The sequence below is a fragment of the Centruroides sculpturatus genome, unplaced genomic scaffold, assembly GCF_000671375.1.
Source record: "Centruroides sculpturatus isolate CEXI.00-Female unplaced genomic scaffold, Cexi_2.0 scaffold2026, whole genome shotgun sequence".
Classification (NCBI taxonomy): Eukaryota; Metazoa; Arthropoda; class Arachnida; order Scorpiones; family Buthidae; genus Centruroides; species Centruroides sculpturatus.
Genome location: NW_019386373.1, coordinates 52,225 through 76,253, shown reverse-complemented (window position 1 = coordinate 76,253; position 24,029 = coordinate 52,225). Strand labels below are relative to the sequence as shown.

The following is a 24,029-nucleotide window of genomic DNA, read 5'->3' as shown; positions in this document are numbered from 1 at the left end:
ATATCTCCAGAAATGTTTTTCGGTTGATTGGTGAGAGACAAAACCTAATATATATCGCCTCGTTTCTCACTCCCCGGTCGCTCTATTGTTGGAGTAGTCGAACCCTCAATTAACATGACGGAAAAGCTCGTTCGCGCTCACGGAACGAGAAGGAAAACAAAATGTATGTTTGCAAGAACATTAAGAGTACTTCACATGTAAATTCGTATTAAGTGATGCGTGTTTAATTTGTCAATATCATTTATTAAGAACGCATGCAGAAAATTAATCACGAAGCTATCGTTATCTTTAGACTTTAATACTAATTACGCAAGAGCTAATGGGTATTTTGAATTTGGAGCCTCCAACGTTTACAGGGTTCCAAGACAAGAAAAAAGACAATTTTAGTCTACTTACGCGACCGCTCGCAAAAAATCGGAACAGCAGCCAACAAAGTTTCTGTATCTGAAAAGATACAGCTGTGAAAAGCCTTAAAAGATACAGCTGTGTCAGTCCTGACATACGCACCATCGGTGTAATGCCGACCCTTTGGTCACAAAAAAATATGTTCTAGAAACACGATTTCTTCTTCGATGGTTTTTCAAATGACCTTTTTTTCTATGGACTAAGCAATTTTCTAATAAATTCTTATTTAACAGCCTAATTGATACAGCACACTTCTTCCAACAGATTAACTTCATAAACAGAAATATTCATAATATCCAACAGAAAAGAAGGTAAAACAGAAGTAGTAAATTACTCCGCTTTTCAGTTTCTTCTGAAAGAATATTGATAATATCAATATTTACTTAAGAGCATTATTATTTAAAATTAAAATGAAAAACTTTGTATATATTTTGTTATGATTTTTCTTTAAGATAAAAAACATGCTAGAATTTTTTTCTTAGCTAAGTTGCGTAACTTTCCCGGATTTTATTTAGAAAATAACATTTGTATTATTAATCAAAATCAACGTGTAAAATTATATATGGCATCATCTGTTATCAGATCTGTTATAAAAAGTTTATACTTTTAATTATTATAAAGTAGCAAACGACTTAATTTTGAGGATAGAGATGAGTTTTATACAATACTATAACTGCTACCAACATTAAAATCTTCATTAAGTCCGACCTCTCCCGAGTTATATCAGGTGACCACTTCTATATGTCTACCCTGTTGACCGTTCACAATCAAATGTTAATAGCCTCAATATCTCTTAAATAGAAGCTACCGTTTGTTTATCTATACCCCGTTCAAAGATATTAAGCGAAATAAACGCCAATACACGCACGCAATAATAAATACATACAAATCCACGGAATTTTTTGCCATTTTTTTTACTTTTTTTGGTTCAGGAAGTCTCAAATCGTGGAGATTTTAAAAAACTCGGAGGGTCAAATTTGACACGATTCCATAACTTTTCCTTGTTACGAGTGCAGAGAATATATTTTAAATTAAATACAGTATATTAAAAATGTGATAAAAAATTGCAGCCCGGCATTGTAACGACTTGGAAACAAATAATTGCTCGTCGATAATAAAGGAGAAGTTAGCAACTATTAGAATATCACGATGTATATAACCACGATTTTAAATACTCTAAATATTTATTAAGTAAAAACTTTTCAACTCTATATTCAGAAATAAATGTTTAGATGAAAATTTTCATATTAAAAGACCAGGCCAAATATCTCGTTATTTAGTTTTTCGTGTTTTTTCAAGTTATTGTCATTCAAAAGTCGGCACATTGTCATGTAGTTATAATAATAATAATAATAATAATAATAATAACTTAGCAAGTACACAGAACTCGCCCAGGAAATAAGGCATCTGTGGAGGATGGCTAGGGTTATTGTATCTGTTGTTCTCTCCTGTACAGGTGTGATACCACATACGCTACACAAAAGCCTGGAAACATTACAATTGAGTAGAAATACATATATCACACTACAGAAGGCCACTATATTGAATACATGCCATATTGTTAGGAAATTCCTTAATACAGACACTGACACTGACACACACATTTAATTTTAGTTTTGTTTTGGTTGCTATGCCTTGACTCTGGTCAGGCATAGTACACAGCCACCGGTGTGTACCGAGTATAACCCACTAAACCCAACACATAATCAAATTAATTAATAATAAAATTTCCCAAGCGTTTAAAAAGCCATAAATTTTATAAAGTAAATTGTAACAGCCACCGCTGTTACATGCTCTCGGCTAAATAGAAAAGATTAAAAGTAAAAATAAGTCAATGCCATTACTAATAATTAATTGTCAAGAATTAATTCTGATGTTTTCAAAGTAAAGTAACGCATAGAAATAAAATAAAACAAAATCTTCTAACGCAAATTTTATAAACCAGACCAGACACAAAGCAAATAAGAATTACGACCGAGGAAATGTGTTACGCACCGATAATACTTTAAAACTGCAAAAACTAAACACACAAGAAATTTGGCGAAGAATAACGAAATAATGTACTTCTGAATGTTATTAATGATAATTAATTATATTTGAGACATTTTGAACGTTGAAGAAATTTTGTACAAGGAATAATTGACGATTTTCTTTCTTATTAAACATTCCAGTGTTACATGTACTGTACAATGAAGATAACTCAGCAAACATTAGAAAATATAAAAAATTTTGTTACTAATACAAATTCATTTTATACGTCCTTTAACGCGATTGTTGTTATCATTTATTTAAACATTAAAAAAATCATTATAATTGTGTTGAAAGAAACAAATAATATTCATATAACGATTGTTTCCAGATCGCGAACATTTATTTGCTGGAAGTTACTTGCCGTTGGGTAATAACTTTTATATTAACTTAAAGTATTTTGAAAGCGTGGATAAATTTTTATTCTAATTCTCGAACAGATAGATTTTGACTCGTGTTGAATGTTTAGTGTGAGAAATCAGAGTCAACATACGATTGAGAATAAGATGAGTTGCATCAGTTACGCTTTACCTTAAGAAATTTTGTATAATCGAGGTATTGTTCAACATTAAGCAACATCATTATCGATAAATTGTGATATTGCGCATCGCAATTAATAATGTGAACAACAATTCTTTTAAAACAAACCATTAGTTTTTAAATAATACATTACTTTTTTTCGTGTTTTTATTTAGAATTTTAATATTTAATATAAGGAATTTGAAACTTAGGTATGAACGTGAATGCGTTAGAACTATCAACTGTAAGACATTTTATAGAATGACGTTTTATATTGATAAATATGAATAATGTCGATATTTAAATGCCTAATATACATCACTAAGCAATTTAATGTTTGTTTCAAAAACTTACTTCTGGGTGATTAATGTTAATTGCTTTACATTTTATTAATACACCGAACACGTGAAGAAACAATTGAAACTCTTGAAAGAAAAAAAATATTTGAAAACAAGTTATGCAAGTGTAAAGTTTAATAATTTTCAAACGATAATCACGTTTTGTATTTTTGTTTTGAGTACTGACATGATACAGAATAGACTAACACGTGCAGAAATACATGTAGGTAATTTTTATTGTTTTTAGGTAATAAATAAAATTGCCTATCGTGTTTAAGTAATTATTAAATCACAAAATTACTCCGTTAAATACTTCTGTTGTAGTGTACATTGTGAGAGAAATAATAACTATCAACTATAATAAAAAATAACTAGAAATTTAATTTATTGATAATTTTTCTTAATTATGTAAAATTAATCGCCTCTAAGAGTAGAAGCAGAATCACACTATTCTGAACTAGCTTACCCGTCGTGCATTGCTGCGGTCTCAGAAGAAAGGAAATTCAAGTAACTCATTATGATAAAATTCAATTTACATTTTATCATTTTTATTGAAACTTTTATTGAAATGATTACAGTAGAGCGTCGATTATCCGAAAGTCAATCNTTATCCGGACTAATTGGGGATGAAGGTAGTCCGGATAAGGAAAAATCCGGATAATCGAAATAAATACTTTAATTTGTCTTTTAATGATAACACAACACGTTTTTTTCGATGACATGTCGGTAATATTAAAAGTAAATACTGTATTTAAATCGTGATCAAATTTTCAAGAAACAAACGCTCGTATTGAATTTGGACTACTACTGACCAACGCTAACAGACTACCTATTGTTTAAAAGGCCCTCTGGTGGCGCAAGAAGACGGATTTTTATAAAATAAAAAACAGTTGAAACTGCATTTTTATGAATAAAAATTTGACAAACTATTTATCGTCTTATGACGAGTAAAATGTTTTCGTCACGTTCGCGGCTTTTAAGTAATGCATAAATTTTCGAGGCGTGAAGCCCTTCGGAAGCATAGGCGGTGGCCCACGTCGTCCATGCCTTACGCCGCCCTTGGTCATAGAAATGATGTAATTTGAATAGAAATTATTTATAAATACGTATGTCAGGTTATATTTTTATTACTACGTATAATATTTTTAAGAGTTTACGACCACTGTACTGGGTGAGACGTTGTTGAAACAAAAAAAGTTATACATTCCATTACGTACATAAACAGTATCATAATTCGCCAAGTGGAAATCAGCAAATTCGTAAAATTTTTGTTTATTTTTAACAATTCGGATAATCGAAAATCCGGATAATAGAGGTCCAGATAATGGAGGTTCTACTGTATATATTTTTTAATCCTTTACAATTTTAATTATTTAATTGTTCCTTCCTTTCTTCCTTGGCATGTTGTGAAATTTCTGATAGTTGGATAATAAACCATTTTAATTTGTCTTTTTAAATTATTTTGAGTCGATATTAAAATTTGGAAAAAGGGGATCCCTAGATCGATAAAATTGGCGAATTTCCTCCTAACACATCGGTTGTTGTTCGGGATACAGTTAAGGTTTTAACGAAGTTCGAGCGAATACATAATTAGCAAAAAAAGGTTGAAATAAAGTGATTAAACAAAAATTATTACAAATATCGTAAATAACAGTTCACAAATGCATATATAGAGATATTTTTTGGAGGGGGGAAATGGTCTTCACAATTTGAAATCCATCGATCTCACGATGAAATGCTCGTATACACGCTATCGTAGGATCGCGCCATCTATCGTAGGATAAATGTACTATGCCAGAATCGGAGTGTATTAAAAACATTTCTAAAAGCTTCATGGCAATCGTACTATGCCAGAAACCTTTGCGGGAGTATATTAAACAACTTCCCAAAGTTTCATGGCAATCGGATAAACGGTGTGGTAATGCATGAAGGACAGACAAACAGACAGACAGACATACATTCATTTATATATATATAGATAATGTCGAGTGTTTCGCGAAAAAATTTCACTATAACTCCAAAACTTTTATTTCATTATTGCACGTCTTTCGTGATCTTTTATTCGTCAATACTGAAATATTTGCCAGAATAAATTGCGAAGATAATGTCATTTTTGAAATGAATATTTTCTTTCGTGACATTTATTTGCTAAATGCTGCAACGGAGTGAGAAAAATATACAGAGTAGGAACTTTTACAAGATTAAGGTTTTATATTATATCTATAATATAAATCTGAAGTTCATTAATTTAATCTTTAATTTTTGAAATAATTTTTCTTCTCGAAAAATTCGACTAATTTTAATGTTTCAAAAAAATAAGAAAAGAAAATGTTGTAGTTATATATTTACGTTTTAAACGCGATTAATCGTCATTTGCAGTTAGCATTTTAGAAATGTCATTCAACGAATCACATTTTACAGATTGCGCAAATACATATCCTTCTGCTTGGAATAACTCCTTTAAAGTTTACGCTTCGATTTAATTCTGATTCCCAATTTCTGAGGGTTGAGGGTTTCAAAGATCTCGTATGCCACCTCCATCGTTTTCAGGTGAAAACGATGTAGACCAACAGGTGAAAACGATGGAGGTGGCATCCGAGATCTTTGAAACCCTCTACCCTCAGAAATTGGGAATCAGAATTAAATCGAAGCGTAAACTTTAAAGGAGTTATTCCAAGCAGAAGGATATGTATTTGCGTTTAAAACGTCAATATATAACTACAACATTTTCTTTTCTTATTTTTTACAGTGTTTTCCCTTGTACTAAATAAATAAAAAAATAAAATAAATAATTTGCATATTTTATATTATTTTAAAATTTTTTTCGCGTAAAAACAAATCACGGATAATCGGAGACACTTAAAACTTCTTTCGAGATAATTGTCTTATTCTTTTTGTCTGGAAAGAACACGAACAGTAGATTTCTTATGGTGCGGTTGTTTGTATATTACTTTAAAATTAATTCTTCAAAAAATCTTAAAGAATCTGAAAAAAATTAAGGATGGAATACTGTATCTACCGTTGTTTTTTTTTAAATCTGTAACCGCATTTCAACAGAGGCAACTAATAAGTGTGAGAGTCGCCAAGGACGTTGTTCTTCGTCTACGCCGCTTACGGGCACTAGTCGCGAGACTAGTCTCTGTCGTCCAAAGAACGGCCTTTCCCGAACGTAGGGAAACGAGTGGCTGAGGGTCTTACAGTTGAGTGGAAATAGGGCGGAAGTTGGTGGTGGTAAATTCACCTTTTTCCTTACGTCAGGTTCCCGACACCAGTTTGTCAATTAATCGATCCGCGGACAAACACGCGTGTGATTATTTTATAGATTTGATTCAGAGACTCTAAAGGAGACATTCTTTAACAAATAAACAAGAATAAATTTAATTAAACATAAGCCAATAAAAATAGTACAAATATATTACAATGAGAGACAATGAATACAAATTACAACCTATCAGTCGAGAGATATATGGACTTAAATTTAACCGATACACGATCGAGAGAGAGAGAGCTCACAAAATCGTTGGAAACATACAACCTGTTTTAGTTGTCGTTCGTCTTCTTCTCTGTAGGCAAGGGACAATTTGAAGATAAAGTTCATTTACTTCTTTCCATGGGAGATCAATATGTGCACAAAATCAAAGTATATCTTCTCAGCGCTAACTCTGGGATTATTCTATGTGACTCGTCTAAGGGCGTTGGCCATCAGGAGAAATATGTGTAAAGTCCTGACTCTTCTAGGTCTGTCGATGAACTCCCCGAATTTTGATAAATTTCCCCTATATCTCATGATTTACGACCAATCATCTGCCAGAAACTCTTTCATGTGAACGGATGAAAGGGGAATCAAAGAGGGGTGGGCAGTTCCCATCTGAGCGGATAAGATTTTTAGCGGATAAGGGAAAAACAGAGGATGTACTAACTTCCCTCAAAGGAAGTAGAATCTGTTATCTATCTTTCCCACGTTGGATAACGTTAATTTCTCATCAAAATGAAATAATATTTTATAACAAAATATTAACATTATTAATAAAATTACTATTTTAGACCCGGGGGCCTTTCAGATCTCACATAAGGATTACATATGTTAGTTCTTTATTATACTGTGCATTACGGGTGTAAGATTTTTGATGTTACTTGCATCCCTCATCAGGAGTTACATTTCTACAAGCGGTAAATATACAATTATATAAACACACAGTTATATAAACCACATAAAAGATGTTTATATAATTGTTTATGTTTATATATGACTTCACACCGATTAATTACTTAATCACGATTGTTACTTAGCAGCAAAATCGCATTCACGACATTAATTGGTCATTCAATATACTACGTAAGGATTTATTAACTGTTTCGTTATTAAATAATAAATGAATTTCACGAATAATAGCATTATTTCATTTCAATAAATTTTTTCTTCCGCTATTTTTCGGCATTATTCCAATCATTAACATATGCAAACTATTTTAAATAATTACACCGATTTCTTAAAACAAAAATAGTCTTTTCTTTTATAAGGGTATTTCGTATTGTCGCGAGGTAGATTTACACACTAAACACTACGAAACTTCTATATAATAGATTCGTACAAACCTGGCAAATTCATTGAGAATTTCCAATGTCAGAGGTAATTTTACAATAAACTTCATTTCATTAGGACACACAATTATGAAGTTTTTCAGCAATCCTCCATTTTGTATCAAGGATGTTCGTGATACCACGACAGATTCTCCATTTTCATTGAATATAGTCACTTCGTGAAAGTTAAATCGTTGTTTTTTAACATTTGACATTTTATTACGCCTTAATAGGCGTAATAAAATGTCAAACGTAAGTAAAATAATAAAATGTCAAACGTAAATAAAATAATATTAGTAGGAACTCGGACGTATAATAATGTTGTCCGATTGTCTCAAATTTTAGTCAACGATCTTCTTCCTCGATACTCTCCGCACTTGTTTACCGTAATAGAAACGGTTATGTCAATCATGTTTGAAGAGTTTGCATGCAAATGAGTTCATTAAATAGTTGATACTGAACAGTTTTGGAAAATATTATTATATATAAATATTTATTGTGCTAAATTATGCTAATTACCTGCTCTGTTGACCATGTTAATTTTATAAGACATTTTAACAAATCAGAAAATCTAAATTAAAGAAAAACAAATTTGTTTCCAATACCGAATTTCATTTGAATTTCTAATTTTTGCAAAAAAAAGAAAAAAAAATTCGATTACTTGTATTCGCAGGGAGAGAAAATCAAGTAATAAAAAAACCAGAAAATAAATTAAAATACAGTAGAGCGTCAATTTTCCGAATCAATTGGGGACTGGGGTTGTCCGGATAACTGATATTTCGGATAACTAATTTACGTACGAAAAAATAGTTTAACGTATCCGATGTCGAAATTTTTATCCGTTGCGTGTCGCTTCGCGTTGAATTTTCGTCGATGTTAAGCCTAACAAAGACTATTGTATCGTTAAAAATTATTTTTTTTATTTTGTACAAACAAAATAAATATATTGAAAAATATAAAAATAATAAAAAATTATACTTCAGATGTTAATTTAGTTTCAAAAACGTAAAATATTTGAGTAGTCCAAGACATAGCCAAAGATTGAAGCGCCACAGCACTGGCGAAAATTTAAATTTGACGACTAGAATTCTTTCGGATGATTGACGTTTCGGAAAATCGATGCTTTACTGTATTTTCATGTATTCAATAAAATTCATTGAGTAGCATATAAAAAATTACAGAAATCAATAAAATCCAAGTGTGTATGCTATATAAAAGTAAATATGAAAATAGATATAGATGTAGAACCAGAATCGCTAATTTTGTTTTTTAAATATATCTTCAATTTTAATTCAACTTATGTTTGTGTGTGTAAAACAGAAAACGAAACTAAGTCCCGGGTCAAAGGCTTTAAAAACAAAAGGGTCGTCAAGTTAGGATATCGTTCCAATAATACGGTTACCATTCGTAATAGTATTTACTGTTCTTGCATATTCCGCTTTTCTTTATTTAATTGCACAATATTCTAGAGAATCAGGACATCTCGATTTACTCTATAGCAGTGGTTCCCAATTAGTTTTTCCTGCGTAGCACTTCAAGAAAGAGCTCAAATTCGCGTACCCCTTATAGCAGAAATTCATATTAATCCATACTAATATTATAAATTCGAAGATAATGCTGTCTGTCTGTCACCTTTTTATGCCTAAACCGCTGAACAGGTTTGAATAAAATTTGGCACAGAGATAGCTTACATGTTGGAAATGGACATAGGCTACATTTTACTGCGAGAAAATATCTTACTCCCACGAGAAAACTCGATATAATGCGGGCGAAGCTGTGGATAGACAGCTAGTGATAGAATAAGTTTTTTTCTTACATTTATTACCTTTAAAATACAATTCTAATAATAATGAGAATAACATAAGGTTATTTAATTTTAATGCGACAAATGTGCACGATTTTCTTTGCACAACTTTGTAAAATCTGGTTGCTTTTTGATCAGCTTTAGTCTCGAGTGATCTTCGAGTTGAAGTCGTTGACGACGTTTAGTTTTCGTGTTTGTCATAGCCGAAAATTCGCTCTCGTAGAGGTATATTGTGCAAAATGGTAGTAAATATTTTATTGCCGCTTCGCTGACACGATGATAATGATAATTGTACAATTAATAAAAATTGTGTTAACTGTACACTTTTTGTTTCTTGCGTAAGAATTTCATTTAGGTATTGTCACAAATGCATTTTTTGATGAAATTTCGAGAAAATTTTTAGTTATTAATAAACGAATTTGTGCATTCGACATCGTGTTGTAAACTGCCAAATTTTTGATGGTCCCCCATTATTTTTTGATTGCTTCATCTCATGCGTTTAAATTTTAAATGGACCGATTTTAGATTGCCGCGCGTACCCCTTCACGCAATTTCGCGTACCCCCAGGGGTACGCGTACCACTAATTGGGAACCACTGCTCTATAGTATTCATTAATAAACGTTTACCTTTATTTAAGAACTTTTATTAAGGATACGGCTCAACTTGCTATTTTTATTCGAGGCGTGCCTATTGATATTAATGTAACCAATGAATTTTTCAATGTTATGAGTATGAAAGACACAATTACCAGAAAAAAAATATGTATGTGACTAACATTAAATGCTTGCATGACCATGGACTGAAATTTGCTTAATTAATTAGAGCCACCACGAATGCTTCAATGATCGGCATTAATATTGGAAATGTTAAATTAATTCTTGGGCGTAGATAAGCAATGAAAAAGATTGAAAGTAACTGAAGCTTTTCATTTGTCGTTGTATTTGCACCTTGAAAATGTATGTGCGCAAGTATTTAAGTCATAAAAAATGGTTAAAGAAATTTCAGAATTTCAGAGAAGAAACTTGAATTTTTATGAATGAAAATTATCAGAATATTCCTGAATTACATGATGGACAGTGGCTTTTGGATTTATGTTTTTTTTTTTTTTTTTTTTTATAAATATCACAATGAAATTAAACGAACTTGATATGCAGCTTCAAGGTAAAAGCAAATTAATCACAGACCGTTAAATTTCTTGACCTAAAAAAACTGACGATAAGCATTATAACTGCAATGGAAATCACCTCTCTTTGTTAAGGGAGCATATAAACAATTACACAAATCTTTTTTCTCAAAACTGAAGATTGTTAAATGTAAAAGACGCAATAGATTGACCGATAAAATAAGAAAAAAGTAATTGGTCTATTGGTCAGTAGTGTACGGTAACATTTGATGATATGGAAGATGTGCCGGCTCTGAATAGAATTATTGGAATTATTAGAAATATTATACTATATTTTGGTGTGCAGCATCCATGAGCTAAACCACGTGAGGTTGATGCCCTGTTCAGCGATTGCGCGAATGCGTATAATTCGTTACTTTACGCCATTGAAATATATTCGCTGTGGAAGCTGTCTGGAATTCTACAATACAGCGCTTCCATTAGGAATATGCATATACGAATTTATTTTCAAATATATAATAGCAATATTGTCATTATTTTTCACACGTATATAAATTTGTAATAAAATACATAATGCGATTATAATCAAATATTAATTTTAATAAAAATTTAAGTACGTTAAAATATGAAAATAATTGCACAATATGTATTTTCTACGGACTGCATGCCTCTTCTGCACGCCACTGCTGTTGATATGAAAAACTTAAGTGAAAAAATTAAAAAGTAAGTTTCATATTAAAATACATACAAAATACTGTATAATTGTATATGTTTTGTTGTAAATAAATATATTCGACCCACAGTGTATTTTTATTTTTGGTTTTGGACAAAAACAATTTCGGTTGAACAACACTGCCTTAATGGACAATTATTGCTTTTAAGCTTTTTCTTATTTCATAATAATTAATAATTTGCCGATAAAGGTCATCCTAATAAAACTTCGTGTAAACTTCATGTAATCGTGAAGCTTGTAAATATTATTCAATCTCGTGGGCTTACAGATAATTTCGAGATTTTCTTGAGTCCATGCAATCTGAGTACTCTGATGTGCTGTGTTACATGAATGTAATGTGGCTTAGTTCAGGATTCGTCTTCGAGCGAGCTTGGCAGCTGAAACACGAGATCGTGTCACTCGTGCCATTCTTCCATGAGAAACAGAGTTCTGTGTAAAATGTTGTGAAACAGGGTGTGAAATGCTGGAAAATACAGCGTGACTTTCGGACTTTGCATTTTTCACAGATTCCAATATCTCTGTCACGCGAACAAGTTGAATGTCAAAATGCAAGAAAAAAATCAATTTATCGACAATATCTGAGGTATTTTAGAAGTTTTAAACTACAACTTGTTCTGTTTGCTAATCAGCTAGCTAAGAACGACTTGTCTCACTTCCCGAGATTAAATTCAATACCCCTAGACAAACTTGAGAGCTGCAAAGATGGCCTGAGAAAAATTCATCTTGAATTTGAACGAAGATTTCAAGACTTCAGTGCCATTGAAAAGGACTTGGATATTTTCAGCATACTTTTTAATGTGGACTATGAAGTAGCGAGACCACTTGCAGCTTGAATTAATTGAATTGCAATCTAACAATCACCTCAAGCACAAGTTTCGTATTCCAGACAGATTTACACAGGGTAGAAACACATTATTCCCGGTGTATTTGTGATTGAAGATCCCAACAAATCTGGATTTTTTCCTGTCATACTTTGTGCTCCATCAATCACAATACAGTATTACATGTCTATACCTCTTATAAATAATACTAGCTGATATATATAGCTGATATATAGTCTTATCTATATCAGTGCTTTTATCCATAATAATGGACGAGAATTTAAATTGGTCAATCTTTGATTCCAACTGTGATGTCAGATTTTTATTTATGGCTTCGATTTTAGAAGTCACAGATTTTCGAGATAAGCTTACAGTTTAAAATTCCTTTTCTTGTCAGGATATAAAACTTTATTAACTTGGAGCATACAGTGTTTAAACAAACTCCCCTTTGTAGAGAAACTTCATTATTTTTGCAATATTGTATGCTACAGTATAACCTGCATGTGTAGATACTTTCTGAGAACTATCTATATTCTTTAAAACATTTGTTGACCCAATAAATTTTTGCGGCCATCTTCTGCATTTCGTTTCCATTCGTATTCGGATATTGCTTCGAGATTATAATTTTTATGCTTAGAAGTGAAGTGGCGAGAAATATTGTAATTTTTGAAGATTTCTGGGGTTTCATTGCAGACGAGATCACTGTCTCTCCTCTGCAATGAAACTCCACCAATCTTCAAACAATACGACATTTCTCGCCATAGTTGTAAACTGTGAAAAAGTACTTCCAATATCATTTATCTTGAAAACACGGCACTATGAATCGACTTTTTACATTTTTTAAAAAACATTTTTGGATTGAAATATTTTACGAATAACAACAATCAAACTAACAAATACCAACAACAATAAAACTTTTTAATAAATTTACCACTATGACACTAACATTCAACATTTATAAAGAGGGAATGTTTCGGCCTGTCTGCCATCTTTCTATTCAGTGGTTTTCTTACATTCCCGAACTGACATATGTTATTTGATGTGGTAATGTGAAACAAGTATTAGAGCCCTTGTTGTCGTTAATATACTCTCGTAAGCGGTAAATTCAAATTCTTCTTTTAAAATCTTGTTTTTAAATTTAAATATAAAAGCAAAAAGTACATATTATAATAATTTTATGTATATTTATTTCGTAATTTTATACCTAATAGAAGTTTTTATATAGGAGGTGACCGGAAAAACAATTCTCTCTTATATAAACAGTAAATGTGTGAAAATTTTGTAATATATTTGTATATTTGCGGTAACTATTACACTCCCTGCCAGAACCCCGACTTTCCCTGATTCGTTCATATTAACGTCCCGCGCACATCAACTAACAGCTGTTCTCTAGGTGAAACAGTTGGAAACACTGTAGACTGCGCGTGTCTCGCTGTGGTTTGTGTTAGATGGAAAAAAATATACAAATTTAAATCATTTCAGCACGTTTATTTCTCTAGATGCAAAAATGGCAGAATGACTTTCGTTTGGTTAAATCAGCCGATTTCACGCTCTTCAGCATTTTCTGATTTATAAAAATACTTGAAAAATACAGACATTTTTTATTCTAATTATTCCAGAGATTACAACGATTTTTCACCTCCGACATCGATGTATACTATTTTTCACAACTCTCTATTTTGTTGTCATGCAATTTATTACAAGAATGGATGATTCGGTTTGTCGTTATTGTAAAGGACTTACTACATTTAAGAACTAAAAATTAAATATTAGAGTATGTTTCTAATAAAAGGTAAAGTTACTATTTCCATTACTCATACTCCACAAATTCACTTTAATTCATTTTACTTTTCCGGCTCTTATGTATACATAAAAAAGCAAAGTATTGTAATCGGGTCTAATTTAGTTATCCCGTGTCTTTGTAAATCTCCACGTTTATGAACTTCTTAAAACCAAGAAAGTCAAAAAAGGGAAAAAATTTCGTGTAGATGTGTTTGGTGTTAGCATATATTTGGTTTCATATCTCTGGATGAAGAAAAAACGATATTTATTATTTTAAAACAGTGGCATGGTAACTTTTGTATAAGGAGCATTAATACTGGTAAATTTTAGTGGTTAAAGGTCGAAAGAGTTTGGAGATACAGGGGTCACTTCTCATGCCTCGAATGCAATCAAACTTATTAATAAAGATTTACTTAATACTGTAATTAATACAAATACTAAAAAAGGGTGGTTGAGATTACGGAATGATCTCAATTTATTCGTTAACCACTTATTAATGGATAATTATTGCTTTTAAAAAGATGTTTTATTCAATAAAGTAACTTTCACAATATGTATTTTACCAAATTACTTGTTTGGCCAAAATTATATTATATTAAATTACATAATTTATACTATATAAATGTCGAAATTTCCCTCCGGGGAAAGAAACAAAATTAAGGCTTACCGTGATGAACTGGTCTTCTATTATTATATCTTAGATGCGGATTTTTGCGTGTTTTATTGCGTTTTAACAGGGTACGTCAAGTGATTATACACTAAGTAGTGATTTTTCGAAATTCCTTCCCGCGGGGAGTGTTATTCAATTATAATAGATACATTTGGAGCCACAGCAAGACGTGGTCAAGTACAGCTAATTAATAATATAAAAGTTAATTTTAACAAAATTCAAACAGCTTTTTTTGCTAGGTGTCTTACTTTTATCGCAACTCGATAAATTACGCACTCGTTGCAAAACATTTTATAATTTGTGCGCTCAACTACAAGGAGACTTATATTGGCTAAAAGATGTATATTATTTGAGTGATAGAGGTTGAAACAGTGAAATTTTTCTTAATAGAATGTTGAGTCCAGAGTCTTATTTATTGTCTTATTAGTGTTATAAACAGGGCTGTGGAGTCGGAGTCGTGGAGTTTTGGTGTTTTAGCTAGAGTCAAAAAATCCGCCGACTCCGACTTCTTTTTACTTCCCGACTTGTTATGTATATAAAACGGAAAAGTATTGGTATCGCATCAAATTTGACCCGCCAACTTCTTTTTTTTTTGCAAATCTACACGTTTGCAGACCTCCCGAATCCCTCAAAAAAGTCAATAAAAGGGAAAAAATTCGGGCCCGTGTGTGTTTGTGTCTAATTTGTTTAATTTCTTTATTTTCTGTTCTGAGATATTAAACAATAATTAGAATGGGTAAAGTTTAAAAAACGAAATATGGCACTGTAGCTTGAGTATAAAGGGGCATTAATACTGTTTAATTAAGGGGTCATGTGTCATATCTCTTAATTAATGAATATTTTACTCGTTATTAGCGTTCAAAATTAAAAAAAAAAATAAAATAAAAGTCGTCTCTACCCTCAAAGTAAGCTTTTTTGCCATTTTATAATAGTAGAGTAAAACCCGTTAAGATGTTCACGCCTAAGATGTTAGAATGTGCATGGGGACACGATTTAGTTCAACCACCGTGACGCTTAATAACTAGCTCCTGTGTTAAACGATCTGACTCCAAATCTGACCACTCAGACCACACAAATTATTAGTCTTGAAACGGGGTGAACAAATCATGCCCCACACACACAGTATAACATCCACACATATAGAAAAAAAACCTTGAATCGTTTGCATATCTCAAAATTTCAAGGTGTCCCGAGTCCAGAATTGTAAAAATTTGGGAGGGGTCATTTTTTTAACCGAGCGCTACACTTTCCATCTGTTATATATTACAGAGAAAAAAGTAAAATTTATCGTATACATATTTATATATTACTTAGAAAAGTCTTTTAGCTTTGGAATAAAAATTTTCTACGTTCCATCTTTATTAGAACTCTATTTATTGAATCTTTTATTCTGAGGTCACGTAATGACATCAGAATTTCCGGGTCTCTTTCGGTAACAAGTCCGCACCTGATCGAAGTCGAAGTCGGAGTCGGTAGATTTTTACGCGACTAGACAGCCCTGGTTATAAAATAAAATTATTTGCTTAACAATTTACACTAAATAGGTTTTCGGTAAACCTAAATGGTAAAATAATTAATGTCTTATGTAACTCAGAATTTTTTTTTTTAGTGAAACAACAGCGATGGATATGAGAAAACACCTTCTTGATTCTTGCAATATTATTTTGGATGTTCGAGTTGCTACACTGTCATCTGATATTTGTTATTAAATTTTATTCGGTGATGGTTTTGCCACGCTAACTTTGTATAAATTATATAATTTCTTTGTTCATGTATCAAACTTAAAATAAAAATATTATTTAACCCCATTATCACCTGATATATTAAATAAAAATTGATTGATTAAATATTTTATAATTACGAATTACTTTGAATTTAATTGTTCATTATTAAAAACAGAGTAAAACTATTAACTGTAGATTAAATATTTCTGTAATAAAATTTAATTGCAGGACAAAAACGATAAGAATCATAAAACTAAACAGTAATTATGGGCATTAAAATCCTCCAGATGTTGATAGAAACTTTGCGACCTTACTCTAATAAGTTTTTAACAATAAACAATTTTATTGTTTTTTACCTAATACTTCCACATATTGTTAATTTATAAAACTAATATATTAATATTAATAATATTATAATTTAATATTTGGTAAAAATTTTCAGTCAAAAACTAAGTGTAAAATTTAGTTTAATGGTAAATAATTAATTAAATTAAATTTATTGTTGTATGAAACAGAATACGAAATATTTGAATTTTATTTCACATGAACAGTACATAAATTTTTAAATCGTATCTAAAAAAATTGTGCCTAAAAATAATCATTTACTTAATATATAGTTGAGGAAAACTCATTAAAATCTGTAAGAGAATGTAGCGTTTTCCTTACGAACTAATTTGTGAAATTATTTAGCTTTGTATAGGAAATATTTATTTAATTTCAAGTAAAAATTAGTTTGTTATAATCTTAGAATTAGTAATTTTTTTCACCTTTAAATTGACAGCAGTAGATTAATGCCGAATATTTTTAATTTCGATAAATGTAATTAAAATTGCAATTTAACATAAAAGTTACTTTTGTAAATTTTTATATATAAAATTATTTATTTTCTATATTTTATGAGTGCTACTGTTTATTCTTGATCTATTTTCTTTTTATCACATTTTGAACGTAAACGTGCCTTATCGATAAAACTATTTTTATGTTTTATTTTCTACTCTTAATTCGTTTTATATCTAAATATATTATTCAAGACGTTTTAATGGCATTAAATATTTATTAGTAAACATAAATTTAATGATAGTTTCTATTGGTCGATATCGTCATTACATTCTTGCAGACGACTTTATATACGAGTTTCATGCATGAAATTTAATATTCGTCTTAAAATATTAAAGTATAACCTCATTTATAATAAAACGTGAGTATAAATGTTTAGGTTTAAATTGTTTTAATTTATTGCAATTTTATAGAAAGTTATTCTTGTGCTGATAAATAAGTAAATTAAACGAGCAATTGTTCTTTGTGCGGTCGTCATAATGCCGGACTGGAATCTCTAATCATATCTCTAATCAATCTCTAATCATTTATTTAATTTTAAATATATGATTTACACCTGAAATTAGTAGTATCTTCCTCTGTACAGCATACTTTTCCTGTTGAGTCGTGCCGCTCATCAATCTAACTCCTATCTGAGAAAACTTTTTGAATGCAAATAACGTGACTTTTGGTTAGTACCAGAAGTACGTATGAATTTAATCGGGGTCTCCTTCCCCAAAGATTTTCAAATCTGGTCTCGGCTTTTATGAGCGTAACAGCGTTCCGGAGATTCAGGAAGGACAGACATTCAGTCGACAGTGGGAATTTGCAGGTCTACAAATTTTTTAAGTTGCTGTATAACAACTAACTTCTAATATTCAGTTTTAGCGAACGTTTTCTGTTTAGTTGCCAAATGCTGGTCACTAAATGTGTTTAATAATCGACATTTGCCAGCCAATTAACACTTGTTTAATTTATTTTATTTGGAGTTTTATTACGTTGATTCGGTTGAGATTATTCTAATACGAAAGAGTTTCCTGACAGTTGTTTCTGTTTAACGAATGAATAGAACAGAATGCCATTTCTATTTTCAAATACAGTCAAATCTCTCAACAAAGGCCTTTGATATTACTGAACGAAGTGGCCATTGTTTGAACGTTACTTTCTAAGCTTTAAAAAAAAGTTCCGGTTAGAAAAGTGTCTATTCACCGGTGTGTTTTATTGCAGGTTTGATCACATTTGCAAAAATCTCTGAACTACGATGTTAAGAAAATTATATAACAATTAAAAGTTCATTCAGTTTGATACCCGATATTCATCTTTATCACAATGCAGTTAAAGCTTCTTTAGAATTTTAATTTAATTAATTTATATAATTTAATTTATTATTTGCGTTATGAAGATATATAAAATTAAATATTATAAATAATTTTAATATTTTTTATTTATTTTAATATTTATTGTAGATTAACAGCATTCGTCTAAGTGACAACATGATGCACTTCCGTGGAATTCTTTTAATTATCCTATTTTTGACATTAGTCGATAGTAAGTTAAAATTAGTTATTAATTCCAAATTTATTTGAAACAAAATATTTATGTACAGTTTTTTGTTTAAAGCTGTTTTCTGTGATGAGAAAGTAGGAATGGTAAGCTGTGATTTCGAGGGTATTTGGTGTGTTATATATTGTGGTAAAAATCATAAGAAAAACGGAAAATGCATAGATAAGAAATGTAAATGCTTGTGAGTGGTAGAATGATAGAAAAAATAAAAGAAGGAATAATTGTTCAATAAACAAATTCTAATGAATCAAAGATTTATGTTCGTATTTTTTAACTGTTTCTGAATAGATTTTTACTTATTTCATGAATATAACTTACAGTAACTCTAAAGAGTCTAAACAAACCAAAGTATTTTAACAGAAAATATAAAATTTGTAATAGTGAATATAAATTATAAATAGTGTACGATATTATTAAAATATATTTTAATGCAGGGGATATTAAAGTTGGCGCTACTTCCACTGATGGGTTCGGTAGTAGACTCGGGATTAATTGGAGGCGGTGAGAAAATAAAGAAAAAATAGAAAATAATTTTGAAAAATCGATCGTGTTTCGTCGTTAAGTATTATAAATTAATGTCGCAGTGATTAGTTTATTTTTCAAATATACTTACAAAATGTAAGTTTTCTAATCGGCGATTATGTCTGCCAACAGGTCTTAATGAGCAAATGTTGGCAGGCGAGCGCGTAACTCATTGTAGTAAATCCACACGCACCAGCAGGGAAATGTGGGTGAAATGACTGGTTGATAGTACAAATGGGGCATGTATAATGTTCCAAAACCCAATTATCACATTTGTACAAGAATATGCAAGGCAATGAACCAACAAACACTCCATACACACACAATATCCAGGAGTACATTTTGGAAGCTGAAACAACCTCTTAACTAAAGTAGGTAAAACCACATTTAAATTCTCTGTATAAAACCTCTACATTTCAGATGTATAGAGGAGAGAGGAACGTACAACTACGTTAAAAAATATTAATTAATTCTTTAAATTATTCAATTTTTCCATCTTTATCCAACTTTCTCTCATCATTAACCCTACAAGCTCTCACTCCAGTATTAAAATTGCTGTTGCTTTTAAAGGTCGCACCGAAATACTTATATTGCAAAAAATCCGAAATTAAATCAGCTGTAAACCATCATTTATGAAAATTGGAGTTTTTACGAATACGATTGCCAACTGTAGGAAATCTCTTCAGAAAATATGCAAGTAAAAATTGGGAATTTCAATGAAAATTCTGGACTTTCATATGAAATAAACAAATTAATTTTGAAAATAAAAGCTGTAAACATAAATTTTGAAAATAAAAGCTCTATTTTTTTCGTATTTCTTTTACTTGTTTGGAGATTGCTACAACATCGTTTGGAGATTGCTGCAAATGCATTTATATCATAAAATTCCAAGCAATTTTAAGTTATAAAAATAGAAATTTACACACTGGATATATTGGCGAATGTTGCCGAAATTTTGATGTTTGTTGCATTACGTTTTCGATCGCTTTATTTCTCGCGTAGAAAACATTTCTGTTTAAACAATATGTAAAGGTTTTTGATGTTTTCTATAATATTTCGAGAGACGTTTATTTTTGAATTTAGATAATCGAGTTTTGATAAATACGTGACTACAGTATATCACGTAAAAAATTAAAAATAGAAACTTTTTTCAACCTTTAAACAAAGGAAGAAATTGCCAGCTAAAATAAAATTTCATTTTGTATCAAAAAAGATATTTTCCTATTATCTCTATTATAAAAATCAATCAATGATTTGACAAAATTTTTATAATAGCGCTTTTCTCTAACTTTCCAAGCAAAATTAATTACCGCTTGCGTGAGGCCATCCGTTACGATATTTTATTATTAATAACGTTATAAGTTTTTAATTATTATAAAACGCAAAAAGACTTAATTTTGAAAATAGGGAAGAGTGTTATAAAAAAAATCGTAAATATTAATAACGAATAAAATCATCATTAAATCTGACCCTACTTAAAGATACTGACCATCCCCGCTATCTTCTCAATTCTTCGACAGTTAACCACCAAAATTTAACTGCATTAATCCCCATTAAAATCAAACCTCTCTGCGAAATACATTAAAAAATAGAAGAATCAATATAAAAGTAAACTTTTAAAGTAACATTGTTATACATCAAAACATACATTCTGTTGTAGCATAGCAAGGCGTGTAAATACATTGGCACCAAGGCTAAAGTGAACCAGATTACTAGAAAGCAAATCAACGTATCCCACATCTAATAGAGTGAAACAAATTTCTTTAACACGTTAAAGTTGCTGTTGCTATGTAAAAAAATCAGGCTTTACTGGCCAGTCTGTATTGTTCATATTGGCATAATGCATGCACTAATGCCTGATATCATCCAGCATAGGACAGTTGTATAAACAGTGCATGACACCGTTCCGCATTCCTCAAAGCCGACAGCAGTCAGAATTAAAGTACAGTAATAAAATCTTTTCAGGTAAACACGAAAGCGCCCGTGTTCTGTCAAATCTTGGACTAAATTACGTGTTGGTTGAGTCCATTTGCTGTGAACGCGTTCCTTTACCGTTGGGATCAAACTTCTAGTTATGTGCTGTTGTAGGATCTAATCCCAATCCAGCTGCCAGGTCTCTAAGGCATTGTTCCAGATAAGGTATTTAAGCCTTGACTCGGGAATGAGATTGTAGGCAGGAGTATCAAAATTAGGCATTACGTTTTGTTCCAGGAAGTCAGCCTGTTACTTACCCAGAATGCCGCTGTGTCCTTTGATCCAGTTGATAGCATACTCGTTAAAAAATGTAGAAGCTGCAGCAAAGACGTCGTTCGCAACCCATGTTGCGAACATCTTTGGGTGAGTATTATCATTATTTTCCAAAGCAGCAACGATCACAGCACTGTCTGTGAGAATGTTTATCAGTTCACAAAGTTAGTGTTGCATCAGTTGATTGCCATCAATACAGCAAAGATCTCAGCTTAGAAAACAGAGCATTTTGGGTGTGGAGCAAATAAATCATTGTAAACTTGAAAGATCACAAAGGCACTTGCCGTGCCATCCGTTAATTTAGATCCATCTGTAAAAGCTTCAATTTCTGTAGAGGTAACACGACGAAAAAAATCCCTTCCTTGAGGAAGGATGTGGAATTGTGGATACAGGCCTGTCCAATTCAAACATGGTGGCATTGAAAGTAGTTCCATTAATATCAACATCCCTGTCTCTACAGATAAAGAAACGTTTGCTATTAAATTGGAGAAATTGGAGGATGGGAAGCTTCCCAGCCCCCATATGGAGGGCTGCATTCGAAACAGTGGAATAGCACCTGGTAAGTCGTAATAAAGCAATCCGTTGTGCAGTTGACCTCAGAAGCCGATGGTTATGAGATTGAGAGGCAGCAGCGCTCCAAACAACAGATGCATATGAGATGGTTGGTAAAAACATACAATCATTTATGGCATTAGTTGCTACAAAACCAAGGTTTCAATTGCACCTGGCGACCCTTATAAGAATATTAAAGATCGAGTTGCTTCGACTAGTAATGTGTTTTTTATGCTCTTTCCAGAAAAGTTTATGATTAATCACTACTCCAAGGAAAGTGAGATGACTTACAATCTTTATGGAGTCACTATGAAATCTGATACAGACCTGACCGTTACACGTCTGTAAAGGTCAGGAGTTCACGGAGAGGAGAAAACGAATCCCTTATTCTTTGTCATGTTAAAACTGAGTTTATTTGTTCGATCAAGAACACAGCTCCTTGCTGAAAATTTATTAAGGCATCTAATAGAAATACTGACATATTTCATAGGAACTATCAAATACGCATTGTACAGATTAATCTGGAACGAGCGATCTTTGCCAGCTCTAATGAACTGTGTTCTTGATCGAAAAAAGGCAGGACAAACTTTATCGAGCGCATTGTGATATATTTTCTTAATATTCTCTCTAATGCAGTTCACACATTTTGGAGTTTCCGTTTTCTTATCTCAATCTTTGAAGGTATGATTGCCTCCACACTGACTAAATGTACGATCTTCTGCTACACAGTTCTTGGCGAAATGAACAAATTTTAGGCATTTGAAACATTGATTCGATGAGAAGAAGTCTACGACACAACACCTAGTCCACTGCAGGTTCACTTTCTCCTCTTTGAGGAACAAACACGTGAGGTCCGGAGAGACCTCTGCAACCCAAAAAACGAGAGTGGTACTATGCTGTCTAATTGGGAAGCAAACCCTAATCTTTTTTTGAAATGCTTCTTTGGAATATATCTCGGCAACCCGGCTGTTCTGCTCATAAATGGCATCTAAGAGCTGTTTATTCTCAATGCATTTAGGTACTGTGATAATCTTGATCAGAGTGCGTGTGTTTTTCGGGATAACCGAACGTAAACCGGAAACCTCAGAAACAGCATTACATAAAATTCCCACATCTGCACTACACCCCAAATCAACAGCAATCCCTTCTTTTTGAATACGGCGTATTCTCTGAACACCTGTTTATAATCTGTGCAGATTGAAATTCTGGAACGAAAAAAAGTAGAAATTAAAAAGGGGGTAAGTAGTAATTATTAGGCTTAAATTTGAAAAACAAAATGTAGATTTGTATATTTCCACTGTCTTTCCTCCGTTTGACCAACCGCTTGTCTTTACTTAATCTCGAATATGGTGATAAAGCAAAAAACAGATATCAAAAGAATAGCTACAGTAAATCCCGATTAACTATATAAGAATTTCCGATGCAAATCGAAAGTCACGTTATTTGAATTCAAAAGGTTTTCTTGAAAGATGTTAGATGACCGGCACAACTCTATTAGTTAAGGGAATACATGATGTACGGGAGACAAAACAATGCTAATTTCAGGTGAAGAGAACATATTTTATATTAAATAAATTAAAAATATGATTACATTTTAGCCCGGCATTGTGACAATGTCACAATAAATAATTACTTGATTTTATGTACAGTGCATATCAACAGAAATTAAGGAACGAAGAATGCGATTATCGTTGATCCAATCCTTGACCTGTGGAACTTGTCTTGTACGAGTACATTCAGCGAAAATGAGTGTTCGTTGACATATAAAAAAATCGCTATATCTGATCTTTTTCCGGGCAA

General features: G+C 31.6%; 1 long non-coding RNA gene across 1 annotated transcript; it reads left to right on the top strand.

The window, feature by feature from the left end:
* Positions 1-17,690: 17,690 nt before the first annotated feature.
* Positions 17,691-19,134, top strand: LOC111614719. The gene is made up of 3 exons (XR_002754982.1): positions 17,691-17,727; positions 18,812-18,893; positions 18,966-19,134. It is a non-coding gene; the product is annotated as an uncharacterized LOC111614719 (long non-coding RNA).
* The last annotated feature ends 4,895 nt before the right edge of the window (positions 19,135-24,029 follow it).